The sequence below is a fragment of the Rhinatrema bivittatum genome, chromosome 1 (assembly GCF_901001135.1).
Source record: "Rhinatrema bivittatum chromosome 1, aRhiBiv1.1, whole genome shotgun sequence".
In the NCBI taxonomy this organism is placed as follows: Eukaryota; Metazoa; Chordata; class Amphibia; order Gymnophiona; family Rhinatrematidae; genus Rhinatrema; species Rhinatrema bivittatum.
In genome coordinates, this window is record NC_042615.1 from 710,008,256 (window position 1) to 710,034,695 (window position 26,440).

A 26,440-nucleotide genomic window follows, 5' to 3' on the forward strand; every position below is an offset into this window, starting at 1 on the left:
AATGCGCGTCCAACCCGCGGCACCTAATAGCGCCCTCAACATGCAAATGCAATGTGATGGCCCTATTAGGTATGCGCATGGGATACAGAAAGTAAAATGTGCAGCCAAGCCGCACATTTTACTTTCAGAAATTAGCACCGACCCAAAGGTAGGCGCTAATTTCTTCCGGCACCGGGAAAGTGCACAGAAAAGCAGTAAAAACTGCTTTTCTGTGCACTCTCCGACTTAATATCTTGGTGATATTAAGTCAGAGGTCCCAAAGAATAAAAAAAGTTTAAAAAAAAAAATTTTGAATTCGGCCCACGGCTGTCAGGCCGAAAAGCGGACGCTCAATTTTGCCGGCGTCTGGTTTCCGAGCCCATGGCTGTCAGCAGGCTCAAGAACCGACGCCAGCAAAATTGAGCGTCGGCTGTCAAACCCGCTGACAGCCGCCGCTCCGGGCTAAAAGGAGGCACTGTGGACGCGCTAGTGTCTCTAGCGCCTCCTTTTGCCCGATTCTATCGCACCACCTCATTTGCATACTGTATCGCGCGCATCGGCGAGTGGCCGGTGCGTGCGCTGGGAGAGCGGGCGTTCGTCCGCTCTCCCGCGTTTTTACTGAATCGCCCTGACAGAGAGAACAGAATGCAAATTAGAATGCAAGTTGCTGTGTTGCTTCTCAAGGCTCTCTAAGGCTTGACTATCCACCTCAAGGTACCAGAACAGGAACACAATATTTGAAATTGACCATACGGATGCATATGGCTAAGAGTCATATCACAGACTGGCATCCTGAGAACCCCAGTCATTAGTTCATTCCATCCTCCCCTACAAACCCCTTATTCACCCTGGTTCACTCCTTCCCCCATCTCATCTCTCTCTCTCTCCCTCCTCCCAGTGCAATCCCTAGTTTACACCATCACTCCCTCTCCCTACAATCCAGTTTACTCTCTCACTCTTTTGCCCCCTTTCCCAGTTCACTCTGTCCCTTACCCCTCCCTCCCTCCCTCCCATGATTAGTTTACTCCCTTCCTTATCCCAAATCCCCAGTTCCCTCTGGCCCTCCCTCTCTTGCCCTGCGATCCCCAGTTAACTCTTTCCCTTCCCTGCCACCATCCACTTCATCCCTACCTCCCTCCCTCCCTTACCCCATCCCCAGTTCACTCTGTCCCTTCCTCCTTCCCGATCCCTGGAAGGATCATTCCCTCCACCCCCTCTCCCCCTGGCATTGCCGAGTCACTTGCTCTGTGCGTCCTGGATCCTCTCACTCACCTCTGATTATGTTAAACAGGAGGAGGAGGAGATACAATCTTTGCAGCAACTTAGATGCCTCCTTCTCCTCCTCTTTTCTGCCAGGCCCCACATTGTGCTTTCAATAATGTAATTCAAAGCTCAATGTTGGGCCCAGCAGGAGAGGAAGAGAAGAAGGAGGTGCCTGAAGGTCTGCAAAGCTGCCATCTCCTCCTCCTCCTCCTGTTTAACTTAATCAGCAGTGAGTGAAGGAATGTGAGGAAGGCAGGCAGGTGGGTAGGACAGGGGGACTACAACAAGTGCTGTCCCACTACTACAGTTTGGATTATTTTTTCTATGTGCATCGCATTGCACTTGTCCACATTAAATTTCATCTGTTGTTTAGATGCCCACTTTTCCATTCTCACAAAGTCCTCCTGCAGTTTCTCACAATTTGCTTGTGATTTAACAGCTTGGAATAATTTTGTGTTGTCTACAGATCTGATTGCCTCACTCACATTCCCTTTTCCATTTAGAAGAGGTCTATATTCAGCTGTCATGTGGCTGTACTAGTAAGCCGGTTATACATAACCGGCTAGCTAGCATGTTATATTCAGTGGTGTGGTTTTTTTCCGCTGAATATACTCTGCTAACTTAAAGTTAGCTGAGTACTGTATGACCAGCTAACTTTAGGACAGCTGACCAGAGGTAGCCACAGAAGGAACTGGCTATTTGGAGTTAGCCCATTAACTTAAGTGGCTAACTCTGCTCCTCCCCAAAATGCCTCCTGCTCCCCCTGGAACACCCCTGTCTTATCTGGCTAAATTTTAAGTGCTAAAAATAGCCAGGTTACCCATTTAGATGGATAACTATTATGTTTCTGTCTAAATTACTTTTGAATATAGACCTCTAAATATGTTAAAAAGCACTGATCTTAGTACAGATCCTTAACCATCACTATACTCTCAGTCACCACAGCACACCCTTAGGTACCTGTACTACACCATCAGCTTCTACCGGTATACTCAGCCACCAGAAGCACACCTTAGTCATTCACACTCTCCAAATAAAGGTGCATACATCCTGAGGCACATAAACATGGAAAACAAGAAAGCAAACACACCCTGAGACAAACAGAAAAGACAGACAAGTTAACAAACCAATAAGAAATGATAGGAAAAGAATCAAAATAGCGGACTATATGTAGCCAGTGAAGGCTTTTAGTATTACAGAGACATGATTTCCAGCATTCAGTCCACCTACGTTCAAGGCAGCCAACTTTTGGATAATCTTCAGTTTTCTCAATATTTTTTTGTGATAACCTATATAAACAATGAAAAAACCAAAAGAGTGTAATATTGTCTCAACAAAAGACAAAATACTCTTAGACAAGAAAAAGAATATAAACAAGTACAAACAGGCATAACCAGGACTTTAGAGAAAATAAGGTATCAGTAAACCAGGCTTTGTAACAAACTGCTTCTACATTTGGTCATAGCTATCATTTGCCTTCAATATAGTGTGAAATCATTACAAAAAATTTCCAGCATCTTTTTAACTTGCAAATAAAACCCTGATATTTTGCTTCTAACTTTTTCAGGTGGATGTAATAACAAATTACTCATTTAACAATCCATGCTTTCTCTTGAACCACACACCGTCTTAATGAATTTCCAACAAGTGATCCGACAGAAAGACATCCATCTTCTAAGATGCCGAACTTTTAAAATCAGCCAAGCTGACATGTCAATGCAGGTGCACTGACAATTAGAGTTCTGCAGGAAAACATAACACTTAAAAATTAGAAAAACAGAACAACTTCACAACAAGAAAATTGCAAGGGCTGGAATACAAATCATAGTATGCTAGTGAAAATACAATCATGTAGTTTATCATAAAAATGATTTAAAGAGACACTGAAAAATCTAACTTCATAGTCAGACCTTGCAGAGCTAAAATCTGGAGGACATACAGTATATCCAGCATTGTTCCATGGAAACATTTGTGGAGCAAGCTCCATCCCTCCAATCTACAAGCAAATGATCTATTACACAAAACCAAAGGTCATTAAAAATATGGCCAAATTAGATATAATGTGACACCCGAAGATGTTTCAGGAAGCTTTTTTGTTCAATTATCCTAGTGTGTACAGCATGAGTTGTCTTGCCTATGTAGAATTTCATAGAAGGGCAACAAATGATGTAAATCACAAAAGAAGATTGACAAGAGGTCTGATGTTTTAAAGTGATGGCCTTCTGTGCAGAAGGAACAAAGTGTCTATTTTCATAGAAATAGGGCAAATAGAACAGGAACCAACAGGTTTGTGTCCCATTTTAATTGGAGAGGCATAGAAAAATATAATGCTATCATGTGAGGAAAAGTCTAAAGGAACAGGTACATTCTGAAGGTTCATCCCATGCATGTAAGAGATTTAAGTTGGCTCATGAAAAACAGTATTGGCTTGTGTATTTGTACTACGTGCTAATATGTAAGAATAGCAGCATGGATTTTATTAGCACCAGTGGAGAAGGAAAACACACAAATAAGCCGTGAGTCTGTTTCATGATAAGATTTTTTTTAAAGGCACTCAAGATGACTACATTTTGCACTGGGTATAGGAGCTGTTTGTTACACAACATCTGGCTTGCAGATATCTTCTTACTCATTTTCTTTAAAGTCCTGGTTTTACCTGTTTGCACTTGTATATATTCTGTCTCTTTCTGTGAGTATTTAAACCTATACAGACTACATTATAGTAATCCAGTGTCAATATAAGCAAAGCCAGAACAACGGTTGCCAGTCAACAGCAGAAAGCTACAGATGAAGTTGGCAGATGATCCACAATTGGCCAAATACATATTTAGTAGCAGCAGAAATTGGGTAGATCTTGTTAGTCCAGAGACTTGTCAAATCCCCAAGTCTCTTAAAGTTCAATACTCAGACATTCTCGGCTAAGTAAGTTAGCCAGATAAGACTTATCCATAACTCACAAATGAATAGTAGGCATGCAAACAGATGTTATGCGCATACATCTATTGCCAACAACTTACATGCACACCATCCATATTGTGCATATACTACCATTTGTGAGATACACACATTCCATTGAAACAAATGAAACAAATGGAGCGATGAATGCCCATGCATAATAAATATCCCATATTTGATTCTACTTAACCACAAAAGCCTTATCCTGCTAAGTTTAGACCTGATACGGAGCAAGTATAACTTATCTGGTTTACAACTGAGTAAGTCCAAATATCACTACTTATCCAGCTAAGGGGATGATACATCAAGCTGTGTTAATGCTCTAACACGTGTTATATTTTGTATATTGCATGATATATGAGATATCTTGATTCTCTCCACCCAGATAATATCCCCTATTACAATGACCTTCTTTGCATGTTATATGCATGCATGCATAATGCAAATGAATGCAAAGAAGGTCATTGCTAATCAATCTGATGTAAATATTTTATTATGGCTGATAGAAAAGGCAGTCAACTGTGACACAATAACAACAGCTATTGAAAAGCCTTAGATGTGAGGTGGGAGGTCTGGGACCCTAACACGGGTCCTGAGGCTCCTGGTGCACATTTAAAGCAGCAGGAAAAACAATTACAGCAAAAGGGGGGTGGGGGGGACAATCCTAACCCCTGTCTCAACTGGGGCTACCACTCCAAAATGTTAATTAAAAAACAGAACTGTGCAGTGAAGACCCTGGCACCCCCCACCCCCCATTCCTCCCTCCATCTATATAAATAAAAATGTTAAATAGTTTGTACATCATCACTAACCTCGCCAACTGATTAACTGAATGCGTTCAAATTTGCACACAACATTCACTTCCCATATGGGAAGGATCTTATACACTTACATTACATATAGGTCACACCTGTGACAGGTAATACAAGTTTAAAAATTGCTTACACAAAACAGCGACATCTGGTGGCCGTCAGAGCAAGCGCAACCTCTTACACCTTTCACACACACTCACACACCACACCCCACCCCCACACAGGGCTATTGTCTTTCATTCACACTCCCTCATAACACACAGAAATCCACACTCATCACACCACACACCCCCACCCACACACCTGCCAATGTCACTTACTTCACCCACCCTCCCAAAACACACCAAAACACGAATTCCTGGCTGCTACATTGGGAAGCCATGCATTTCACACACCCTCCGAATTTAAATTAAAGTACCCTCTTCCACCCACCCACGCACTGCACTCCGATCACACACTACACCTGAAACAAGTCCGTGCTTCTCCGCCGGCACCACAGGAATGGTCCGGGACACATCGCATTCAGTAGGGCTGTTGGATGCCAGCAACTAAAATGGTGCCGGTGGACCTTGCCCTTACTATGCTATACGGAGACAACAACGACGTCGGTACACCATGTGACATAGTAAGGGCAAGAGCCCGTCGGCGCCATATCCTCAACGGACATTTGCCCTTACTAGGTCAGGAATCCTGACGCACCACTTTCACCGGTGAAGTTTTGTGACATGGCAGCCAGCGGAATAAACCCTAGCACACACCCTCGCCACCGGCTGGCAGTTTACACAGGTAGCCGGGGAGGAGCACGGTGGGGGACCATTCTTATTTTCCGCCGCGCATTTTTCACTGGGGGGGGGGCACTCATTCTCCACATCTCCCGAGAGGGGGGCTGTAGCGTGGGTTGCTCTATTTCGCCGGGTTGGGGGGGGGGGCCAGGAAGGTGTGCTTGCATATTTAAACTATTCTTTGCTGGTGCTGTTCATTTGGGGTAAAAAAAAAACAAAACACTAACTGTAACCTTTACTGCTCTGTTCTGTTTTTTCAACTTAACCAGGCTCAGCCACAGCAACGTGTGGCAGGGTTCAGCTAGGAAAATATAAAATGTGGCCTGGCCACTTGTAGCATGTCCCCCACTCCCAAGTGATAGAGATCCCCCCCAAAATTTGAAAAAACAAAAAAGGGTCCTGGCCTTAGCCCCCCTTCCCCCCTCCCCCTCCCACATTACCCCAAACATTTAAAAAAATCCAGCATGGGGGCTGGGTGCACCCTCGCAACCAACCTAGTAGGCACCATTTTCCAAAATGGCACAGACCTGCCCTTTCCCTAGCCATGTGACTGCAGGAAGGTTTGGGATCAGATCTCAACCATGTGGTAGGGGATCGATTCCAAAACCTTACCCCAGTCACATGGGTGGGGCAAGGTCAGGTCAGTACCATTTTGGAAAATAGCGCAGACGGGCCGAATGCAAGAGTGCACCTGGTGCTATACTGGATCCCTTTAAAGGTTTGGGGGGATGCAGGAGAGGGGTTGGGCCAGGGCCCTTTTTTCTTCTTTTTGACTTTTGGGGAGAATTTCTGTTACTTGGAGGGTGGGAGTATGGTAGCACGGGGATCTCTTTCATTTGAGGGGTGGGGGGGTTTAGCAACTGGGGGTATCTTTTTCACTTGTGGGGTTGGGGTTATGGCAGTGGGGTGCCAGAGCTACATTTTATGTTTTAGCTTTGGGAAGCAGGAAGGGGGAGCTGGGGCTGTCGGCATGCAGTTTTTTTTGTTTTTTTTTATTAACATTTTCAGGATGGTTTGAGTGTTGCCTTGACTGGTGGCCTTGGGTTGAGACAGTTCAGCACTGACACCCATTCAACCTCCCCATTTGCAAATAACATTTTGCTATCAAGCTAGTGGCCCTTTAAGGTGATGGCTATCCCTTAAGGTTGAGGTCACTATTGCATTAAAGGGCCACTTGGCATGTTCTTTTGTCCCACAATGTTTAAATGCGAGACAAAAGAAAGCACCTTACCGCTGTGATGCTCTTTTTAGGGGAATGGCCCCACTATCACAGTGAAACCCCCCATGATAGTCGGCCCCCTCCTGAAAAAAGATTTTGCAGCTTAATGTATGTAGGAGTAAGTTAGCCAGATAAGAAGGGCTGCCGAGTTACACCAACTGTCCACTCACTGACTAACCAGCTTACTACTTAGCTAGATAAGTGATTTATCCAGCTAAGTGGTGGCTGCTGAACATAACCGGATATTCAGCGACTGCCACTTAGCTGGATAAGTCCAATTTATCTGACTAAGTAGTGTTTGAATATCAGGCTCTCACTGAACTGATAATATGGACCCATTTAATAGAATCTGGAATCCCAGTTAGGATTCCGATTTCCACGGTTTCAGTATGGTTTTTAAACTACTTTGCCACCATGTTCAAGCACCAGCTGATGTTATCTATATCCTCTGTCTCTGACCCAGTCAGTGAAAAAAAAAAAAAACACCTGAAGATTATCTGCAAAAAGGTGATGTCATGATCCCACTGACAGAAAATCACACAGAAAGTTCCATGTAGAGTGAAAATTAATGATGACATTTTTGAACACTAAGAAACTCCACATGAGAGATTCCAAGAGGTAGAATGCATTTCACCAAAGACATCCTTTGTGCTCTATTCCACAAGAATAATACAAACTATTTAAAGACTATACCCCCTAATCCCACTATCCTCAACAATCAGCCAACAAATCATAGTTGGTAGTGTTGAAGGCAGGTATTATGCTTTCCCTGTTCAGAGAACATAGCTCAAGAGTAGTGCAGGACAGTAGCATGGGACATAGGTTGCTCTTCTGCCTAGCTAGCCCACTTCCCCACAGTCTGGGCTTTTAGATGCTAGGGGCCAGTAGGACTCCAGTGCGGCAGCAGTACATGGTTAGTCAATGAAAAGGCTGGATTAGGTAAGGCAGTGGCCATGGACAGGCTGGATCAAGCGACGCTGTGGACAGGCTGGACAGGTCTGTAATAAGGCTATGTCTAGGAGCAAACACAAGACAAGGACTAAGAAAGATTACTACAACACCAGATAAGGACAGTGCTGGACCAAAACAGGTCAGGACTGGAACAAGGCAAGACAGAATAAGGCCTGAGCAAGGCAACACAGAACACAGAGCAAATACGCCTGAAGGCAGCTAAGCAGAAGGCCTGTAGACCCCCAGAAGGCAGAAAAAGACCAGATAGGCCACAAGACAGTCAAGGCAATAAGCAGAAGACCCAGAGGCCACAAGGCAAGGTTGTAAAAGGCTCTGGGGCACAAGGCAAGACAAAAAGCGAAGAAATCAGAGGCTAGGACAAGGAGACAAAGGTAACGCCATGAACCAACAAAGTGGCTATGGCAAGGCTGGATTACATAGGGAAGAGATCTGGGCATGGTGAGAACAGAAAGGAGAATCATGGCCAGCCTGGAGAGTATGCTTGTTGAGGTCCCCTGGTGTAGGGGAGGCTGCAAAACAGGCTGACTCATGAGACCAAGGAAGAAATGGTGAGGACAGATCTGAGCTAAGCACATCAGAGGCCTCTGCTAGTGAGGGAATTACTAATGCACTTCCACACCATCCACCTCATCCATGTCTCTATACAGTTCATCGAAAAAGAGGATCATCATAGGTTCTATGTTTTGTTTTGTTTTTTAAACTGATTGGAATGTAGGTCATAGGTTTTCATTATCCATGAAATCTTATAATTGTACTGAAGCTACTATATTCTATAATTTTCCCAACACAAAGTAATTTGAAAATTGGTCTATAATGACCTTTAACCTGTGGGTCTAAGGAGGATCTTTTTAAAAATGGTCTCACCACCATATTCTTTAGTACCTCTCAGAGAGGCATTATTTTCCTTATTCTGTCCAGCAGACTGTCTTTTGCCCCTCATAATAAAAATGATGGACATGGTTCTAGTTTGCAGCATGTTGTTTTCAATTTACTTATTAAATTCTTGCGTAAAAGGTCATAAAATGCATCCAGAAGTTATTTGGATCTTCCAAAACATCTCCTATCCAAATCTAGTTTTGAAAAATGAAATGAACATATTTCCTTTTTTGCTCACTCTACCCTTCTAAGTGAAATTCCTTGCAACCTGAAATAATATTGTCCTGAACATGGTTTGTGAATTGGTTACACAGATCAGTATATTGCACTAGATAATTTTGATCATTGACATTAAATGTAAGCTCTATTCTAATTAAGCTGCCTTGAGTCACTGCGTGACAGCATCAGTATTATTTTTAACTAAACTTTCTTTCACCTTACTTGCCAGGAAACAGTGTTTAAATTCACACACACACACTCTACTCATACACTTTCATGTATATGATTTCACCATTCTTTCTCCTTAAGTCAGGATATTGTTACTTTCTGAGACCTATGAGAGGTTGAGAGGAGCACTGAGACAGTGCTTCCACTTTGTTCAACTTCACTCTCTGGTCTGCCCAAATTCTAAACTATCTTTGCCTTTTCTGATTTCCTTAGATTTATGCACCATGATGTCATGTCATTGGGCTCTATTTTTTAATGACACTAAATAATATCCCTTAAGCAAATGTTGGTCCGCTCTCAAAATTCCCTGGGTCAATTGTGCAGGGTGTTAAGAATTTTTCTGTAATTTTATTTTTGCTTAGTGATGCTTGATATTTTAAATCATACTTCTACTTCATCTATTCTAGTGATATTATGCTCACCAGATCACCGGTTGTTAGGGAAGATGTAACTGTGTATCACCCAGATATGGCTTCAGAATTTTCCCCGTTTCCGAAGCAGTCCTTGCTTTTATGGGATTATCTGACTGGCCTACTGGGGACACATCTGGGATACATCTGAATACTGAATCCTTTGAACAGGAAAAGAGAACATCAAGACTAAAGCATTTTTTACCACCAGCCTGAATAGGGACACTTCTGAACATTGATGCCTTTGTACAGGAAAAGTTGTTAAGGACTAACAAGTCATTTTTTGTTTTTTAACAGACACATTTCAGCAACAACAGACTACATAAGGACTACAGTGTCTGTTACTACCAGCTTCAATATTTGTTTTACAGCTTGGGATACATGGTTTCCAGCTGTCATGAACATTGTATCACTGACTTTGAAGTGAGACAATTTTAAATGTGAATGATGCATTGTAATATATGTATTGTAATTCTGTCTTTTGGGTATATATGAGGTGTTTGCAATATATCAGTCAGCTAGAATTTTTCTGTGTGAGTGTGCATGAATATATATGAGTATTGTTTTTCTAAGTGTGTATGTATGATAACATGTGTATTGTATGTAATTTCACTGTACTCTGCTTTAAATTATGGAATATTTTTAAATTGCTTTTGATTATTAAATATATTTGTAATATAATTATTGTATTCCATGATTCTGTTGCGTCCATCGCTGCTCGACGCCCTCACTCCACCCTCTTTACCTCTGTGGCGACTCCCTCCATGCCGCGGCAGGTGTTAATTCTTGAGGAGCCCGAAAAGCTTTTTAAACACAGTTCTTCTTTTTTGGTTTCCCCAACTTAATAGTGGCAATATTAGGTTGGGGAAACCAAAAAAGAAGAACCGTGTTTAAAAAAAAAAAAATTGTGCTGGCAGTCAGGTTAGGAAAAAAGATGATCAATTAACAAGCTTTCATTTTCCAAACTGTGGTGGTGCACAGGTTAGGAAAACGGACGCTTATAAAATTGCATCCACTGACAGCAATCTCTGCTGGGTGCCCGATGCCAAGGAGACATGCTAGGGATGCACAATCTTCTGGAAAGCAGCAATTGCTTTGGGTGTCCAAATTCGGGTGTTGAACCTTTTCCTAGTCATAGCAGTGAGTGGGGCAACTATGGAAGAGTAATTTGCAATGAAGCACCGGTAGTAATTGGTGAAGCCTAGAAAGCATTGCAATGTTCAAAGGCCTACTGGCTGAGGCCAGTCACGGATAGGGATGTGAATCGTTTTTCAATGATTAAAATTATCGTCCGATAATGTTTATATCATCTTAAATCGTTATAGAACACGATACAATAGAAATTCTAACGATTTATCGTTAAAAATCGTTAAATCGTGTTAGTGCGCACTAACTCGAGTTAGTGCGCACTAACTCCCCGTTAGTGCGCACTAACTCGATTTAGTGCGCACTAACTGAAAATGATACAAATAAACACTTTCCAGGTCACTGAAGGTCAGTTAGGAATGAATATGTGTTCCTATTGGCTGGCTGCCCTCTTATCTATTGATGTTACCAAGGTTACCACTGAGGTGATGGTTGGGGGGATGGGAAATGGAACTGGAAACTAACGAACACCAACAGAAAATGAAACAAAGTGTTCACACTTCCCAGGTCAGTAAAGGTCACTTAGGAATGAATATGTATGTATGTATTCCTATTGGCTGGCTGTGCTCTTATCTATTGATGTTACCAATATGGTTGGGGGGATGTGAAATGGAAACAGTTGGAAGCTTGACAAAAAAAGTAATGTAATGATCAGCACTCACCTGACTAGAACTTGTTTGTTTATTATTTTTGTTAGCAGGCACCTGAAATGCTAGTGCATGTTGAATTTGCCAATCACTGTGCATTTTAGAAAGGTGGTCCTGGCTGGAACTGTACACAGTTCAAATATATGTAATTGATTGTTGGTAAGTGTATTTTTTAAGTAGCCACACTGGCACCAGTATGTTTACTTTTCCTCCTACTTAACTCACTAGCTCAGCTTTGTAAGAAGGGCTTCTCTGCTTGTGTGTTGTTTTTGTTTGGTGTGAGGAGAGCAGAAACATCAGATCTTTATTCAATCTACTACAGTCATCTCTTACAGTGCCCTATCCCTATTAATACCAGGAGTGTTGTGATCTTCCTGCACACAGTGCCCTAACCCTGATACCAGTCTGAGACAGCTCCCTCCCTGCATTACTAGTGAGAGGCTGGCTTCACAGACAGGGGGGAGCTGCCTGACCCTCACTCCTGACTTCCCCCATGTCCCAGCTAGTGAATGGTGTGTGGGTGAGGGGGGGGGGAGGATGGTGAAGTCTGAGACAGCTCCCTCCCTGCATTACTAGTGAGAGGCTGGCATCACAGACAGGGGGGGAGCTGCCTGACCCTCACTCCTGCCTTCCCCCATGTCCCAGCTAGTGAATGGTGTGTGGGGGAGGGGGGGGGGGGGAGGATGGTGAAGTCTGAGACAGCTCCCTCCCTGCATTACTAGTGAGAGGCTGGCTTCACAGACAGGGGGGAGCTGCCTGACCCTCACTCCTGACTTCCCCCATGTCCCAGCTAGTGAATGGTGTGTGGGTGGGGGGGGGGGGGTGGATGGTGAAGTCTGAGACAGCTCCCTCCCTGCATTACTAGTGAGAGGCTGGCTTCACAGACAGGGGGGAGCTGCCTGACCCTCACTCCTGACTTCCCCCATGTCCCAGCTAGTGAATGGTGTGTGGGTGAGGGGGGGGGGGGAGGATGGTGAAGTCTGAGACAGCTCCCTCCCTGCATTACTAGTGAGAGGCTGGCTTCACAGACAGGGGGGAGCTGCCTGACCCTCACTCCTGACTTCCCCCATGTCCCAGCTAGTGAATGGTGTGTGGGTGAGGGGGGGGGGGAGGATGGTGAAGTCTGAGACAGCTCCCTCCCTGCATTACTAGTGAGAGGCTGGCTTCACAGACAGGGGGGAGCTGCCTGACCCTCACTCCTGACTTCCCCCATGTCCCAGCTAGTGAATGGTGTGTGGGTGAGGGGGGGGGGGGAGGATGGTGAAGTCTGAGACAGCTCCCTCCCTGCATTACTAGTGAGAGGCTGGCTTCACAGACAGGGGGGAGCTGCCTTACTCTCACTCCTCCGGGGTATTGTGATCTTCCTGCACACAGTGCCCTATCCCTGATACCAGGGGTGTTGTGATCTTCCTGCATGCAGTGCCCTATCCCTATTAATACCAGGAGTGTTGTGATCTTCCTGCATGCAGTGCCCTATCCCTATTAATACCAGGAGTGTTGTGATCTTCCTGCATGCAGTGCCCTATCCCTGATACCGGGATGTGTGCAAGAAGATCACAACACCCCTGGTATCAGGAATAGGGCACTGTGTGCAGGAAGATCACAACACCCCCAGTATCAGGAATAGGGCACTGTGTGCAGGAAGATCACAACACCCCTGGTATTAGGGATAGGGCACTGTGTGCAGGAAGATCACAACACTCCTGGTATTAATAGGGATAGGGCACTGTGTGCAGGAAGATCACAATACCCCTGGTATCAGGGTTAGGGCACAAGTTCTAGTCACATTGACTGATCACATTACTTGTTTTGTCAAGCTACCAACTGTTTCCATTTCCCATCCCCCATATACTGTCAGTAGGAAACTTGGTAACATGAATAAATAAGAGGGCAGCCAATAGGAATACATATTCATTCCTAAACTGACCTTAACTGACCTGAAAAGTGTCAAATTGTATCATTTTCAGTTAGTGCGCACTAACTCCCAGTTAGTGCGCACTAACTCCAGTTAGTGCGCACTAACTCCCGTTAGTGCGCACTAACTCGAGTTAGTGCGCACTAATCGGAAAAAAACGATTTTTAACGATTTTTTAACTAAAAAATCGTGCCTAAGACGATTTTCTTGCCCTGCCACACAATTTCTATCGTTAAGACGATATGGAAAACGATTCACATCCCTAGTCACGGATACCCTGGAGTTTCTCCGGGTCCATGGAGAATCCACGTTCAGAGATGATGTATCCCAAAAAGGGTAAGCGATTCCGCTCAAACAAATATTTCTCCAGTTTTGTATACAGATGGTTCTCTCTCAGACATTGGAGAATGATATGGACGTGTTCACAGTGGGATTCTAAATCCTTGGAGAAGATCAGAATGTCGTCAAGGTATACAACTACAAAATTGTACAGGAGATCTCGGACGATTTCATTCATGATGCGTTGGAAGATGGCTGGAGCGTTACATAGCCCAAAAGGCATTACCACGTATTCGTACTGGCCGTCTCTGGTATTAAACGCCGTCTTCCAGATGTCATCAGGTTGGATGCATACCAAGGTCCAGCTTGGAGAAGATTTGTGTCCCTTCAAGGCAAACGAACAGTTCGCTAATGAGGGGTAGCGGCTATCGATCCTTATGAGTTATCACATTGAGGCCCCTGTAATCGATACAAGGACGTAGTCCACCGTCCTTTTTCTTCATGAAGAAGAACCCTGCTCCTGCGGGGGAATCAGATGGACGGATAAAGCCTTTCTCTAGATTCTCTTTAATATAATCCGACATAGCCTGAGTCTCAGGCTGGGACAATGGATAGGTTCTGCCTTTGGGAGGCGTCATGCCCAGCAGAAGTTTAATAGGACTGTTGAACTTGCATAATGGAGGCAAGGTGTCCACTTTCTGCTTAGAAAACACGTCGCTGAAGTCAGAATACTGCGGAGGTAACCCTGGAAGGGTAACTGATTTCAAGACGGGTATCATGGGGGGAGCAGGTACAGAGAAGTCTTTTGGCACTTTGGACGCCACTGTACCAACTGCAGGGATTGCCAATCAAACTGGGGTTCATGGATCTGGAGCCAGGTTAACCCCAGGATTACCGGATGGGTTGAGCGTTTTAGGATGTAGAAGGATGTCTCTTCCTCATGGAGGGTACCTACAGTGAGATGGAAGCCACTGTCTGGTGTGTAATGAGACCCAGAAGATGCTCTCCCTGAATGGAGGCAAATCGAAGACTCACCTCTAGGGGTTAGAGAGATCTCTTCAAGAGTTTGATAATGTCATCTGTAATGAAACTACCGCTTGCTCCGGTATCGATGAGAGTAGTGGTCGCAAAGGTGTGGGCCTTGATGCCCAGGGATACGGGAAACAAGAGTTGAGAGCCAGAAACAGTTGTACCCAAGCTTGGGACCCCCGCCGGGCTCAGGCATTGCAGTTTCCCAGACGGACAGGGCAGAACTGCAGATGATGTCAGAAGTGCCACAGTAAAGGCAGAGCCCCTCCTTTCGCCGAAGGAGATTTTCAGTCGGAGACAATCGTCCACGATTCACCTCCATAGGTTCTACCATGGAGGCAGGTGATGGTGCAGGAGTCTTCACTGGAGTGCAAGGTGCACTTGTGGGATGTACAGGTGAAGGGCGTGGAGCCTTTACTTCTAGGTGTCTTTTCCGGAGGCGATGATCAATCCTCCTGGCAAGGGGGATCAAGTCTTCTAGAGATGTGGGAGTCTCACGGACAGAGAGCTCATCTTTCAGAGCACAAGAGAGTCCATCTAGGAAGATGGCTTGCAGACAATCTTCTTGCCACCTAAGTTCTGTGGCTAAGGTCCGAAACTCCACAGTGTACTCGGAGAGGGTCCTTGACCCTTGACGGAGGTGGAGTAAGCTATGACTAGCGATAGCCATACGACCAGAGTCTCTGAAGGTCTGCTTGAAGAGGGCAATGAAGTCAGACAGCTTGGAGAGGATGGGATCAGAATGTTCCCATAAGGGAGAGGCCCACGCTAGAGCCTTCCCTTCCAAAATGACAGAATGAAGGTGACTTTAGTGATCTCCTTCAAAAACAACGAGGGTTGTAGCACAAACTGCATTAAACACTGGTTAGGGAACAATGACAGGAGCGTGGATCCCCATTATACCTGGGGGGTACAGGAAGTGCCAGGGTTGCTTTGGGAAGCATTGTGGCCGGGGGGGGGGGGGCGCACCGAGTTTGCCATTGCTGTATCTTGTAGCTGAGAGTGCAGTTCTTCAACCGAAGAGGCCAGAGTCTCTAAAACTTGATGATGTTGCTTCACTGTGGTGGCCAGACCTGGTAGGGCCCTGGAGGCGGGAGACTCCGCCGAGTCCATGGCCTTGGCAACCTGTTGCGCTTGGGGGTGGACCCTTGTCCTGGGGCAGAGGTGGAACGTCTCCTGAAAGGGAACATGAGGTAGCTGCCCCCAGGGGGCGGAGCACTGGAGGAGACAGAGGCTAGGAAGAGCTTCACCACTGGAAGGCCAAGATCCCCCCAGGAGGAGCCCATAGGGACCCGGGCCGCTTGGACTTAGTTGGGCCTCACAGGGTCTCCTAGGAGTGAAAGTCTGGCATGCCCAAGGAGACAGGGGGAGCGCGATCGGGTTCAAAGTTGGCTGCTGGTTGCAACAGGGAGAACCAGAACAGTGTTGGTGATGACAAGGCGAGGAACAGAGCCAGAATCTGGAGACGAGGTCAGACAGGCAAGGTCAATGTCTAGAGGTCAGTCCAAGGAGTGGTCAACGAAGCAGAGGTCAGAAACTGGAGGTCAGACGAGGTCAAAGGCAGGCTGAGGTCTTGAGGCAGGTGGCAGGCAGACAGGCAAGTGAGGAACAGGCTGTGGTCTTTAGGAGGCAGGCAGGCAGGTCAGGAACAGGCTATGGTCTTTGAGGCAGGTGGCATGCAGGCAGGTCAGGAACAGGCTGAGGTCAGTACCAGAAGTTAGTCTAAGGTTACTACTGGGGTAGACAGACAGACGAACACAGGAACAGGCAGGATACAGTAACTAGGATGCAGGAATGAGTCAGGAGCAGAACTGGAACAGAAGGATCCTGGAACAAGACTAGGAACAAGCAGGAACAGATACAAGCACAGAAGCAATCTTAGAACAAACCGACCCAATTGCCAAGGCAAGGAAGCAGAGACAGGAACTTCCTTATATCGGGGAATCAATCAAGGCGCACCACGGAACTAGGACCCGCCCTTGGCTCTACATGAGTCTGGGCAATCCACGCGTGTGCGTGCGTATGGGCGTGGCCAACATGGTCGAAGACGCCGAACCTCGGCGTGTGGCCCGACGCGCAGTGGAAGCCCCAACGTCCGCCGCCGCAGGACGACGGGGCTAGCAGGACTGGCAACTACCGCGAGGGAGGTCGTCCTGGGACCCGCTGTGGATCCATGAAGGTAAGCAGGCCCATGCACGGGACGACCGCAGGCGGGCCGCGCATCATTTTGTATTGGATTCTGAATTTAATCAGGAGCCAGTGAAGTTAAAATAAGATTGGTGTGATATGATTTTTTAATGGTGAACCTAATAAAATACGTACAGCTGAATTTTGTATTAGTTGTAAGGGTCAAATAGCAGTATCAGGGAGGCCAAGATATAGGGCATTACAATAATCAATACCAGAAAAAATTAGTATTCATAGTACAGTACGAAAGTCATGGACGAATAGAAGGGGACACAAATTTTTAAGCATTTGCAGTTTTAAGAAAGAGTTCTTAACTATTGCAGAGATGTGTTGTGATATTGAGAGGTCTGAATTTAATAAAACATCTAAACCATGGGCTTGAGATTAGCAGCATATAGGTTGGGGGTCCATTGGAGGGGGTTAGTGATTGATGATAAGCCGAATCCTAATAAAACAGACATTATTCACCTAAGGTGATTATGTGACAGCCAGGTGTTAATTGTATTTATAGAGAGAGCAATGGTGGAGAGTGTATCAGACCAAGAGGATTTATATGGAACAAAAAAAAATGAACATCATCAGCATATATTTTGAATTGAATATCAAGAGCAGAGAGTAAGTGAAAGAGGGGAAGTAAATTGATATTGAAGAGAATAGGGGATAGAGAGAAACCTTGAGGAATGCCAGAAGAAACTGTATAATGATTAGAAGAATGCATATCAATGTTGATTTGTTGAGTATGATTGGATAGGTAAGATTTGGAACCAGTCAAAAACAGATGTAGTAAATCCAATGGATTGCAGACTTGATAAAAGAATTCAGTGATCTAAGGCATGGAAGGTAGTAGAAAGGTCTAAAAAGACTAAGATGAAATCTGTATTTGAGTCAAAACCATGTAAAAATGTATCAGATAGGGGTGTGCATTTATTTGCAACGTATTGGCAATCCGCAACGTATATGTCCATATTCATTGTATTCGCGGGGTCGCGAAAGGTATTGCGATTCCCCACGAATATAACATATCATCCGTTCCATATGTTTGGCGGCGCATGCTTTTCTTAGCTGCCATTTGAAATCCGAGAACGCCATTTGGGTGTATCCATAGCCAAAAACCAGCTGTGAGGTCACCAATCATCAGTGATCTCACAGCCCTGTCAGAGTGGGTCGGACAGGTTGGCAAGGAGACCAGAATGAAATGTATCAGCGATAAGAAGTTTTGCAATGCAGCCAATCGCGTTCTCACTCAGTGGTCGGCGACACTTTTCCTGATGACCCAGTACTATATATACTTAAGCATGCAGTGTGCCACGCACTTTCTTTGCAGGGGTGATCTGGGAAGGCTGGGAGGTGGTCTGTCTCTACGGAACGTGGCTGCACTCAGAGCTAGTCTGAGTTCTCAAATCTGTATTCAATTGCTAGCTAGGCTAGTTACTTAGATAGAAAAAGGTATTTGTTCTTCATTTGGCTGAAGTGCCAGCTAGCCCTTTTTTTTTTTTAAGCACTTTTTTTAGTTGATCTGAGACGGTCTCTCTGTGCCAGGGAGAGAAACTGCTAGCAGTGGCATTTTGTTGTTTAATACACCCCCTGGGATAGGTTGCAAGCACTATTTGGGTGTTGTGGGTGGGAGAGATAAATTCAATTTCTAGCTAGTTTACAAGAATTTCCATTGAAAAATATATTTCATTGATTTTCCTGCTGTGCCAAAAATTCCAGCTTTTTAGTTAACTGCATTTGTTTAATTGAACTCACTCAGTCTCTCTGTGCACTGGGCATCAGTGACAGTGGGCACTGGGTAGTTTTGTAGACTCAAGTATATTGGGACAGCAGTGGTCTGTGCAGCCAAATCCCCAGTGGGCCTCTTTTGTAGTTACAAGCTCGGTGTGTGCACACACATTACATTAGTGCATATCAAGGCACTGTGCCAGTGGGCAGGCAGTTTAGCAGACTCAAGTTTATTGGGACAGCAGTGGTCTGTGCAGCCAAGTCCCCAGTGGGCCTCTTTTGTAGTTACAAGCTCGGTATGTGCACACACATTACATTAGTGCATATGAAGGCACTGTGCCCATGGGCAGGCAGTTTAGCAGACTCAAGTATATTGGGACAGCAGTGGTCTGTGCAGCCAAATCCCCAGTGGGCCTGTTTTGTAGTTACCAGCTCGGTAACTGTTTTGTAGTTACCAGCTCGGTGTGTGCACACACATTACATTAGTGCATATGAAGGCACTTTGCCAGTGGGCAGGCAGTTTTACAGACTCAAGTATATTGGGACAGCAGTGGTCTGTGCAGCCAAATCCCCAGTGGGCCTCTTTTGTTGTTACAAGCTCAGTGTGTGCACACACATTACATTAGTGCATATCAAGGCTCTGTGCCCATGGACAGGCAATTTAGCAGACTCAGTTTAGCAGACCCTTACTTTTCAATATATTTATAAATGATCTGGAAAGAAATACGATGAGTGAGATAATCAAATTTGCAGATGACACAGAATTGTTCAGAGTAGTTAAATCACAAGCAGATTGTGATAAATTGCGGGAAGACCTTGTGAGACTGGAAAATTGGGCATCCAATTGGTAGATGAAATTTAATGTGGATAAGTGCAAGGTAATGCATATAGGGAAAAATAACCCATGCTATAATTACACAATGTTGGGTTCCATATTAGGTGCTACAACCCAAGAAAGAGATCTAGGTGTCATAGTGGATAACACATTGAAATTGTTGGTTCAGTGTGCTGCGGCAGTCAAAAAAGCAAACAGAATGTTGGGAATTATTAGAAAGGGAATGGTGAATAAAACGGAAAATGTCATAATGCCTCTGTCTCGCTCCATGGTGAGACCGCACCTTGAATACTGTGTACAATTCTGGTTGCCGCATCTCAAAAAAGATATAATTGCGATGGAGAAGGTACAGAGAAGGGCTACCAAAATGATAAGAGGAATGGAACAGCTCCCCTATGAGGAAAGACTAAAGAGGTTAGGACTTTTCAGCTTGGAGAAGAGATGGCTGAGGGGGGATATGATAGAGATGCTTAAAATCATGAGAGGTCTAGAACGGGTAGATGTGAATCGGTTATTTACTCTCTCGGATAGTAGAAAGACTAGGGGGCACTCCATGAAGTTAGCATGGTGCACATTTAAAACTAATCGGAGAAAGTTCTTTTTAACTCAACGCACAATTAAACGCTGGAATTTGTTGCCAGAGGATGTGGTTAGTGCAGTTAGTATAGCTGTGTTTAAAAAAGGATTGGTTAAGTTCTTGGAGGAGAAGTCCATTACCTGCTATTAAGTTCACTTAGAGAATAGCCACTGCCATTAGCAAAGGTAACATGGAATAGACTTAGTTTTTTGGTACTTGCCAGGTTCTTATGGCCTGGATTGGCCACTGTTGGAAACAGGATGCTGGGCTTGATAGACCCTTGGTCTGACCCAGTATGGCATTTTGTTAAGTATATTGGGACAGCAGTGGTCTATGCAGCCAAATAACCAGTGGGCCTCTTTTGTTGTTACAAGCTCGGTGAGTGCACACACATTACATTAGTGCATATCAAGGCACTGTGCAGGTGGGCAGGCAGTTTAGGAGACTCAAATATATTGGGACAGCAGTGGTCTGTGCAGCCAAATCCCCAGTGGGCCTCTTTTGTACTTACAAGCTCGGTGTGTGCACACACATTACATTAGTGCATATCAAGGCACTGTGCCTGTGGGCAGCCAGTAGGCACTAGGCAGTAGGGATGTGAATCGTTTTTTGACGATTTAAAAAAATCGTCCGATATTTTTTAAATCATCAAAAATCATTAGAGTGCACGATACAATAGAAATTCCCCTGATTTATCGTGAAAAATCATTAATGGATTAGTGTCCACTAACGGAAGTTATTAGGGGGGAGGGCGGGAAAACCGGCACACCAAAACAACCCCTAAATCCACCCCGACCCTTTAAAACTAAACCCTTACCTTCTCCCACCCTCCCGAACCCCCCAAAAACTTTTTACGAGTACCTGGTGGTCCAGTGGAAGCCCTGGGACCAATCTCCTGCTCTCGGGCCATCGGCGGCATTTTGGCCTCCACTAATAAAAATGGCGCCGATGGCCCGATAAAAAAAACCTACCGAAACTTTAAAAATGACCCCTTTGCTTTCCCCACCCTCCCGAACCCCCCCAAAACCATTTTAAAATTACCTGGTAGTCCAGTGGGGGCACGGGGAGTGATCTACTGCTCTCGGGCCATCGGCTGCCACTAATAAAAATGGCGCCGATGGCCCTTTGCCATGGTAGGAGCACTGGATGGCCAGCCATCCAGTGCTCCTACCATGTGACAGGGGCCGGCCAATGGCACGATACCCTGTCACATGGTAAGGGCAAAGGGCCATGGGTGCCATTTTTATTAGCGCATCCGATGGCCCGAGAGCAGGAGATCTCTCCCCGCGCCCCCACTGGACCACCAGGTAATTTTAAAACGGTTTTGGGGGGGTTCAGGAAGCAAAGGGGTCATTTTTAAAGGGTTGGGTGGGTTTTTTGTTTATCGGCTCGGGCGCAGCCGATAAACAAAAAACCAATCGTGCCAGACTATAAAATTTGTAAGATTTGAATCGGAACCGGAAATGAACCGATTCCGGTTCCAATTCAAATCTCTACTAGGCAGTGACATTAAATCCATAATGTCAGGGAAAGCTAGATGTGGTCGAGTGATTGGGACTGGCAGAGGAGGCACTTCAAAAGGCACTAGTGCCAGTCCCCCATTAAAGTTAAAAAGGGACCTGTTGCAATCTAATCTCTTTGGAGGGGCAGGCAGTTCCATCTAGAAAAAAATGAAATCTAAACATGATGCATCGCTGCCACCTGTTTCCGACTCTGTAGTTTTGGAAGTGAGCGAAGGGAAGGCTGAGTCATGCAAGACAAAATGTCGACAACCAAAAGCAGCAGTGGGACAGCAGTGTTGATAATGTAGCACAGGCACTGTTTGCTTCTGATTCTGATGAAGAATCATCTTGTGTGGGATTCTCATCAGAAACAGAAGAAGTAATGGCTGATGAAGTTTTAGGAGGATTAGTTAGTCCTGTCTTAGCCTCCACTTCAGTGCAGCAGGGGAGAGATGAAACTGATGAAGATGAGGAGGAGGAAGAGGAAGAGCAGCCAGCGCAGGCACAGAGGGTGACTGAGGCCCTTGACATTGCTTCTCAGGGTGCACCCACTACTTCAGCACCAGTGCCAGCATCCACCCCCAAGGCTATACAGAAGGGAGGATCATGAAATACATCTGCGATCTGGAGCCACTTTAAAGTGATGGAGGACCCAAATTTTGCTTGGTGTAATTATTGTGGCAGGGCTATTAGCAGAGGCAAGCAAATGGGACATCTATCTAATTTTGGCATGACGCATCATATGAAGAGGCAACACTCAACAACAGTACTGCCATCTGGGGATGGTGGCAGTACCAGTCAGGGGGCCCCTTCCAAGCAGCGTAAAGTGGTTCGAAAGGAGCAGAGTCACCCCACGTACTCAGTCCCTTCTAGCAGTCAGGTGGCAGGCCAGCAACCCCCTGACATGTGGCAGAAGCGACATCCCACCATGGAGGAAATGGGGTGGAGTGCAGTAATGCTATCCTGGGGTAGGAGGCAGGCAGCCTCAAAAGTTGTAACCAGGAGCATTGGGGAAATGATTGCCCTTGATGACCAGCCCTTGCAGATAGTGGAGAATGTGGGTTTCAAGCATTTTCTGAAGGTCGTAGTTCCAAATTACAAAGTCCCTTCCAGAACCACATTTATCAGAAAGGTCATCCCCAGCCTGTACAAGCAGTGTCACAGTTGCATCCAAGCACTGCTAGATAAGGCAGAGGGGAGTGTGCATTTCACCTGCGATATCTAGACCACCATGAATGCTACACACTCTTACCTCTCCCTGACAGCACACCAGTGGGATCTGGCTGAGGCAGGGGCAGGAAGCAGCTCTATTACTGAACAAGTATCAGGGTGAAGGTGAGCTTTACTGCACACCCACCTGATGGACCAGGCCCATACCACAGCCAATATTCTAGCATGCATCAGACAGATGCTGGAGGGCTGGCAACGACACCAGCAAGACAGGAATCCTCAGGCAGGGTTCTTTGTCACAGACAATGGTGCAAACATGGTTAAGGCAATAGCCGACGGGTGCTTTAAGAACATCTGATGTTTTTCACACACTCTGCACCTGGTAGTGAAGTCAGCTCTGGGGTTGGAGTCCAAGCACCAAGAGAATGGATACCTGCAGGACTTAATACACAAGTGCAGGAACAAGGCAGCGCACTTCCACAGAAGTGTGAAGGCGGGGCAGGTTCTCCAACAAAAGCAGACTGATTTGGAGATGCCTCACAAGCATCTCATTCAAGACATTGCCACCCGATGGAATTCTACCTTTATGATGCTGCAGAGGTTAGTGGAGCTGCAGACACCCCTGCATGAACTTTCTGGTTCAATGGACGGGTGTGCAGAATCCCCTAGGGCATCATGATTGGTTATTCATGAGTCAGCATTCGAGTCTGTCCTCGAATGCTGTCCATGTCTGTCCAGGTCTTATGTCCCTATGTGGGCTTAACCTCTATTCTCAATTGCTGTGCCTGTCCATCCAGGCCTTATGTCTCTATGTGGGCTTGACCTCTGTCCTTGAATGCTGTGCCTGTCCATCCAGGCCTTATGTCCCTATGTGGGCTTGACCTCTGTCCTCGAATGCTGTGTCTGTCTGTCCAGGCCTTATGTCCCTATGTAGGCTTGACCTCTGTCCTTGAATGCTGTGCTTGTTCATCCAGGCCTTATGTCCCTACGAGGGCTTGACCTCAAACAGTGTGCCTGTCCATCCACATTTGTAATGTACAAACATAAAAAGCTGACTTAAGATGTTGGGAGCTTGCGTATTTCATATGCTCAATAGTTTTCATGACCTTCATAATATTGGCCATGTTCCCTAAATCTTTCCTAGGTGTCAACATTAATGTTTCTTCTAGTACTATCGAAAACTGGTGGTAGTGGCACTCTAGTTCATCCTCTGTGTTCCCATAGTTTACACAGGCACTATAGGGTACAAAGTCAACATAGGTTGATATTGTAAATTTGGGCGGTAGATGACATCAGCGCTTCTTTTGGTCCTAACGGCTAAACCCTCATTGCAAAGGGAAACCTCAGTCTCTGGCAATTCAAACTAGTAATCCTTCACAGCATGGATCCTTAAATAAAACAAACAATTTTCTTTAGTTTCAGGGCAGAGAAGAGAACTTCCTCCGTCTTGCTCATGAAGTCATCATCTGTTTGCAAATGCTTAAATTCTAACAATTTGTACCATTATACACTCTAGGGGCTAACCCATTCCAGGGAGCTTTTTCCTGCTCAAAGGAAAGGGAACTCTCCCCGGGTGTAGCAGCCTATCTCTTAGCACCTGTTGACCCATGTTCAGAACAAGAAAAGAGCTCCAAGCTACTTAGACTGTGGCAAACACAGTGAGACCATGCTCACAGTGAGACCCTGCTCCACATCACCATGCTTTGAAGGCTCGTAATACACTCTAGGGGCCAACCCATTCCAAGGAAGCCCTTTCCTGCTCAAAGGAAAGGGAACTCTTCCCAGGTGTAACAGCCTATCTTTTAGTACCTGATGACCCATGTTGAACCACTGTTCACAGTGAGACCTCCTCCACGTCACCATACTTTGAAGGCTCGTGCTCCACTCTAGGGGCTAACCCATTCCAGGGAGCCCCTTCCTGCTCAAAGGAAAGGGAACTCTCCCCGGGTGTAGCTAGCCTGTATCTAACCTCTGACCCATGTTAAACCGCTGTTTACATGGAAACCTCCTCCGCCTCAGCCTTGAAAATTCTCATTTGTACATCTGCTAACTCCACCAGATTTTAAAAGACTAGCAAGAGCTCACTAGACATCAACGGAAACCCCCCACTCTAGGGGCGAACCCATTCTAGGGAGCCCTTTCCTGCGCAAATGAAAGGGAACTCTCCCCAGGTGTAGCCAGCCTGTATCTACCCTCTGCCACTCTGCCTTGCTGGCATACACCAGATGACTCACTCAACTCCTTGTGGTGTTCTTGCCACTATTATGGTTGCTCAGTGTGTTCATGCTAGTCTTTCTGCTTGCTATGTTCCCCCTTCATTGTACTGTAGGATGTTGATGCGCTTGCCACTATGCCTGTCGTGCTGCCTTCGAGGGTTCATGCATCTGTTATTGGTGCTCTCTTTTGAAAGTATGGTCTGTTTTTGACACTCTCGCTGCTGCTTTGCACCTCTATTAAAGCACCGTTCTTGCACTCCTGGTACCCTTTTGCCCCTTTAAAGTACCTTAGGCTATTCATGCCACTTTGGTGCCACTTTGCCACAGTCTAAGTACCTTGGAGCTCTTTTCTTGTTCTGATGACTGCTCCCCAGAAGTTTCAACAGAATTGATAATAAAACCCCAATTCTGCAGCCAAAAATAGGCTGCAAATACTTCCCCCTTTGACTTTAATGGGAACCGGAAAACAAATGAAATGTATCAACGGATCGGGGCCGCCATTGACCGAATGCAACATATTTGGCCCCCGACGAATACGAACACTAAATTGGATGAATCCGTACCTTCTGCACATCCCTAGTATCAAAGGAATGTAGCAACAATGTTTTAGTACAGTGAACTTGGCGAAAGCCATGTTACTGGGATGGAGGATATCATGATCAGAAAGGAAGTCTGTGAGCTGATGCAGAACAATGGATTCTATGAGTTTAGCAAGAGAAGTAAAGAAGCGATTGGTTTTAGATTATTGAGATCTGCAAAGTTTTGAGATTTGATCTTCAATATTGGGAGGACTGAAGTCTGTTTTAAGATGTCTGTAAAAGATCCAGATTCTAGCAATAAATTGACCAGTATATTTATTTATTTTATTTATTTAACATTTCTTATATACCGATATCCGTTCGCACATCGTATCGGTTCACAGTGAAACAAAACTTTGGGCATTGCCCTTACATATAACAGATAACATAGTAAACTCGGCAACATATAAATAATCTTTGGGAGGAGCCCTAAGATATAACAAGCATCAATGGGTAGATGCCCATTGATGCCTGTTATATCCCATGGCAAAGGGTAGATATATCTTAGGGCAATGGGTAGATAATAATTGTAACTAAAACTATATACATGATAGTGCAAAGTACAAAATCAGCAGACATCAAGGCGTTCATACCAGGAAATCAGTCTAACATTTCACAGGGGGGGTTTATGTAATAGGGGGTGAGATGGAGTAGGCTTGCCGAAAGAGCCAGGTTTTAAGTTTCTTTTTGAAAATGGGGGTATAAGTCTCTATGCGAATATCATGGGGCAGTGAGTTCCATAAGGTGGGTATACAAAGGTAATTATAGGCAACCTCTCCAATAGATTTGAAAAGGAGCCCTGAACAGGGGCTTAATGGGGAATTAGAGATTTTCTGTTTTTTAGAACAGATTGTAATATAACAGATGTGACTGGAGAAAAAGAGGACCAGTTATGGTTGGGTGGGGGAGGTGAAGTTTGAAG